Raw genomic sequence first — 5,300 nt, forward strand, 5'->3', positions numbered from 1 at the left:
GACAATACACAGTTCCTCAGTTTGTTTAAATATTGTTTCAATTTTAGCAACTTTAATATTTGGAGTTTTTACAGTTGAGTAGCTTCCATGATCAGTAGTGGAACCATATCGTATGCGGTATGCTTGAAAATCAAAATTTGGCATCATGTGTTTGTTTTCCTTCTCCTATTCTTACTTAGTAAATAAATCTCAAAGCCCCAACCACACACAAGGGATTAGTTTACATTTGCATAGGTCTATTTGCTAAGGGTTTGAGAATTTGCTAGCATTATGACACAGAAATAAGAAAACTTGTACACTTAGAATTGTCAGCTTTCTCAGGACAAACTGAGAGTGAATATAACTGAATCCCATGACACTTTGCATCATTTCTCCTCTGGTGATGCATACAGAAAACAACACCTTCCCCAAGCCCCACCCTCACCCCCTATTTACCTCCCAGTCCCCTTCCCCCTCCACATTCTGATGAAGGGCTTGTGCCCAAAACATTGATTTTCCTGCTCCTCGAATGCTGCCTGACCTGCTGTGCTTTTCCAGCACCATACCTTTTCACTTTGACTCTCTAGCATCTGCAATCCTCACTTTCTCCCATTTTTTTCACTGGTCATAATATATTCTAATTTTAATGAAGTTAGTGATATTGTCAACTAAATGGTTCACATTCCTGATGAAGGGCTCCTGCCTGAAACGTCGATTTTCCTGCTCCTCGGATGCTGCCTGACCTGCTGTGCTTTTCCAGCACCACTCTAATCTAGACTCTGACTTCCAGCATCTGCAGTCCTCACTTTTGCCACAGACTGTATCAGGCCCAATGTTAAAACCAAGTCAAGCAAGGTTCTTTAGATAATAATGAATAACTGGTGTAGCACCAAACTGGCACAGCAAATATGCAAAGGTTGCTGAAAAACAGTTTAGATTGTGCATATATATTTACATATTGATATAAGTTTTTAAAAACTAATCTACATGTATACACATACATTCAAATCTGAGGAGAAACAAAGGAAACTCTGTAAAGTGTTAACTTTGAAGTACTTTGGCCGAGTAATGGGCAGCACAGTGGCACAGTGGTTAGCACTGCTGCCTCACAGCACCAGAGACCCGGGTTCAATTCCCGTCTCGGGCAACTCTCTGTGTGGAGTTTGCACATTGTCTGCGTGGGTTTCCTCCGGTTTCCTCCCACAGTCCAAAGATGTGCAGGCTAGGTGAATTAGCCATGCTAAATTGCCCGTAGTGTCAGATGAAGGAGTATATGTAGGAGAATGGGTCTGGGTGGGTTGCTCTTCAGAGGGTCGGTGTGGACTTGTTGGGCCGAAGGGCCTGTTTCCACATTGATCTATTAGTTCAACACCTAAAATGCTTATATGGCTACAATGTGATTGTGATCATGGAGGCATGGCTTCAAAGTTGGAAACTGAACATTAAGGGTATTCAATCTTTAGGAAAGACCAGCAAAATGAAAGTGGAGGTGGCATGATGTTGAATGTGAAAGATGAATTCAATTCAAGGTTGAGAAACAATACTAATGCAGGAAATCTAGACGTAGAACCAGTCTGAGTGGAGCTAAGAGGTGACAAGGACCCAAAACATGAGTGAGAGCTCTCTATGAACCTCTAAACAGTTGTGTGAGGTAGATAAGGTATTAAACAGGAAGTTAGAGGTGCATGCAACATGAGAGTTGTCATATACGTGTGTGATTTTAATCTGCATATTGACTGAGCAAACCACACCAGTGATAATGCCATAACAGATTAATTCCTGGAGTGTGTACAAAATGTTTTCTTTAAATCAATATGTTGAGGAGCCAACTTGGAGACAGATTTTGTACAATGGGAAGAAATTAATTAATAATCTTGTTGTGAAAGAATCTTTAGGAAATGTGACCATAACATAATTGAATTCTTAACTAAAGAAAACAAAGAACTGTGGATGCCGGAAATCAGAAACAGAAATTACTGGAAAAATTCATCAGGTCTGACAGCATCTGTGGTGAGAAAGCAGAGTCGATGTTTTGGGTCCAGTGATCCTTTCTCAGAACTGATTGTAGCTGGGCAAAGGTTGGTAGATATGGTATCAAAATACCACCTCTAAGAGTGCAGGTCTATAACCAGGTCAAGGTCAGGGTAATTCTGTGGGATCACACTACAAAGAAGGAACAGGTCTCAGGTTAACATCTCAGCGAGAGACGCAGATTGGGTTGGAATTACATTTGCAACTTGATGTACAAATCCCCGACCACAGTCAATGGGATTTACTGTCATGAATGAGCCCTACTGCCTCTTTGCTCCATTCCTCTGAGATATTGACAGTGCAATGCTGGGACTGGTAACTGAGTGATAAATATAAACTCTAGAACGAGGTCTGCACCTTCTTTGGAGGCAGCATTACTTCATATTGAGTTAAATTATTAAGAGATTCCATATTTATATTAATTTTAAGATCCAAAATGTGAATGTTCACTCATACGTATGAGCGCTATTTTTTATTGCAATATGTGAGCACAAATTGACTTATGAACTCAAAAATGAAACATAATGTAATCCGGGGACTGCCTGTAAAACTATTCCTGTCATTGAAAGAGTCTCAGAGCTGCTGTTCTCAGGGCAACATTCAATGTTTCCTCAATGAACAACAGGTGCAACAAACAGGAACAGGAAAGCTAAACCTGGAATTGTTGTGCACACTATTATAATAATAGATCAGCTTTCTACAGAGAGCCTCAAGTGACTAAATGTGAACGAGAACATAAATAGCCTCAGGGTTAAATTTGTGACTCACTGGAGCTGGTGACAGCAAAGAACCTAACTCAACAGTCTGGGCTGATAGTCTCAGGGATCAGAATAGGTTGAAACTTTATTGTTTCAAGAAAACAGTTTTATTTTAGTAGTGGCTTAATGCTATCCCAAAGCATATCTAGTCAGTGATACATTGTGAAGCAGTCCCTGATGTAGCAGCCTTACATATAGTAATGTAGTCAGCAGCTCAGTGGGAATACAGTCAAGAGAGACAGTTGATGTCACCCACTCCTCCTCATGCTCAGGCAGTTGGGTTTGCTAACCATGGCTTTGTGTGTCTTCTTTCCCTTCCAAATCTCCCCCTCCCTGATTTGGTGTCCACTCCCAGTAACTGAGAATCTCAACTCTTCTGTAGAATCCCTATAGTGTGGAAACAGGCCATTTGGCCCAACAAGTCCACACCAATTCTCCAAAGAGCATCCCACCCAGACTCATCCCCCTACCCTATAACTCTGCATTTCCTGTGGCTAATCCACCTAACCTAAATTGCACTATGGGCAATTGAGCATGGCCAATCCACCTGACCTGCACATCTTTGGACTGTGGGAGGAAAGCAGAGCACCTGGAGGAACCCACACAGACACAAGGAGAATGTGTAAACTCTACACAGACTGTTATGTGAGGCTGGAATTGAACCCGGATCCCTGTCACTGTGAGGCAGTAGTGTTAACCACTAAGCGACTGTGCACCCTTCAATCCAGGAGTGTAAGGCCTGCAACAGATTCTGGAATATAATCGTGCTAACATGGCTGGTGAATTGCTGAGTGAAGGTTGCCTTGTCAGAGGCACTGTCTTTCTGATGAGCCTTCCAGCTAGGTCTGCTGTTCAGGTGGTCACACAAAGTCTATGACACCATTTGAGGGAAAGCAGGTGAACTCTTCACATTGAGCTGAGACATTTCAGTTGGTCAATAATCTCCCTGACCTTGTCTTTTCCTGAATTAAGTTCATAAAATCTCAACAGGGCAGATAGAGATTATTCATCCCATTGAGTCTGCACTGAACCTCCAAAGAGCATTTCACCCAGACTCATCCTTCCACTCTATCCCCATAACCCCACATTTACCATCACTAATCCACCTAGCCTGCATATCCCTGGATACTATGGGCAATTTAGCATGGCCAATCCATCTAACCTACATGTCTTTGGACAGTGGGAGGAACCGGAGCACCTGGAGGAAACCCACACAGACACAGGGAGAAAGTGCAAATTCCACACGGACAATCATCTGGAGTCCTGTTCAACATTTGGAGAAGAGAATCATTCTTTTAATCATCTAAAATATTTCAAAAACATCCTGTAAAAAATTATGTCAGAATATTTGCACAGCATTAAGTAAAAAGACAATTTTGACAGCAAAAATCAACCACATCATAGGGCATCACTGACTGCACAACAGCTTTGATATGGTTAGCTTGTAAAATGCACTACTTAGTTGGGATTTTTCTGAAGCATTGTTACAGTAAATATAATCCAGAATAATGAAATTATTGTAAATAGCAAATAACTTCTATTTTTCTTGTATCTAATGGAAGAATATTGATACTTGGACAAAACAATATTGGCACCCAGTTTTTCCATCAAGAATTCCTCGGGAGAACATGACATACTACCTGTTAATCTGTTGCAATAGTTTCCTTCAACATCAACAAGCACATTGCTATAATACTGACTCAATGCTCTTGCCCAGCAGCAAGAACTTTATGACAATTTAATGACAATCCTGCATTGAGAATATAGAAACAAGAGTAGGCTATTCAGGCCCTTGAACCCATTCTGCTATTCAATGGGATCATGGCTGATCATGGCCAAACTCCATATAAACTTCCCTTGGTCCGTATCCCTTAACACCTTTACTTAACAAAAAGATTATCTTTCTCAGATTTAAAATTAACAATTGATCCAGCATCCACAGCCATTTGTGGAAGAGAGCTCCAAGCATCTAGCAACCGAAATGTGTAGAAGGGTTTCCTAATATCTCTCCTGAATGCCTAGCCCTAATTCTCAGACTATACTCAATTGTTCTAGAATCCTCAACAAGTGAAAATGGTTTATCTTTATCCACTCTGCCTTTTCCTGTTAAGATGAGCAGGTGCTGGTGTTGGACTGAGGTGGACAAAGTTGAAAATCACACAATACCAGGTTATAGTCCAACAGGTTTATTTGGAAGTACTAACTTTCAGAGCGCTGCTCTTTCATCAGGTAACTAGTTATCATTCCTCTAACAACGTCCTCCTATTTACCCACAACATCCCTCTTCAGGATCCACAATACCCTCCCTCGTCAACTCCCTCACACTCCCCTCTCGACACCCTCCCCCAAATGCTCTCCCCCGACATACGCCAACACTACCCCCCCATCATTATCAAAGCCGTCCTCCCTGACACCACCAACACCATCCCCAGTCTCACTGTCCTTTACCAGCCCCTCAACACTTCCCTCACACACATCCACAGTATACTCCCCCAACACTTGCCCCACTTAAACCCCCAACATCCTCAACAA

General features: G+C 41.8%; 1 long non-coding RNA gene across 1 annotated transcript in view; it reads right to left on the reverse strand.

The window, feature by feature from the left end:
• Positions 1-1,073: 1,073 nt before the first annotated feature.
• Positions 1,074-5,300, reverse strand: part of LOC122561946 — a 6,698-nt gene continuing 2,471 nt past the window's right edge. The window contains exon 3 of the long non-coding RNA XR_006315167.1: positions 1,074-1,084. This is a non-coding gene — a long non-coding RNA (uncharacterized LOC122561946). The remainder of the gene's footprint in view (positions 1,085-5,300) is intronic.

The sequence above is a fragment of the Chiloscyllium plagiosum genome, chromosome 24, assembly GCF_004010195.1.
Source record: "Chiloscyllium plagiosum isolate BGI_BamShark_2017 chromosome 24, ASM401019v2, whole genome shotgun sequence".
Classification (NCBI taxonomy): Eukaryota; Metazoa; Chordata; class Chondrichthyes; order Orectolobiformes; family Hemiscylliidae; genus Chiloscyllium; species Chiloscyllium plagiosum.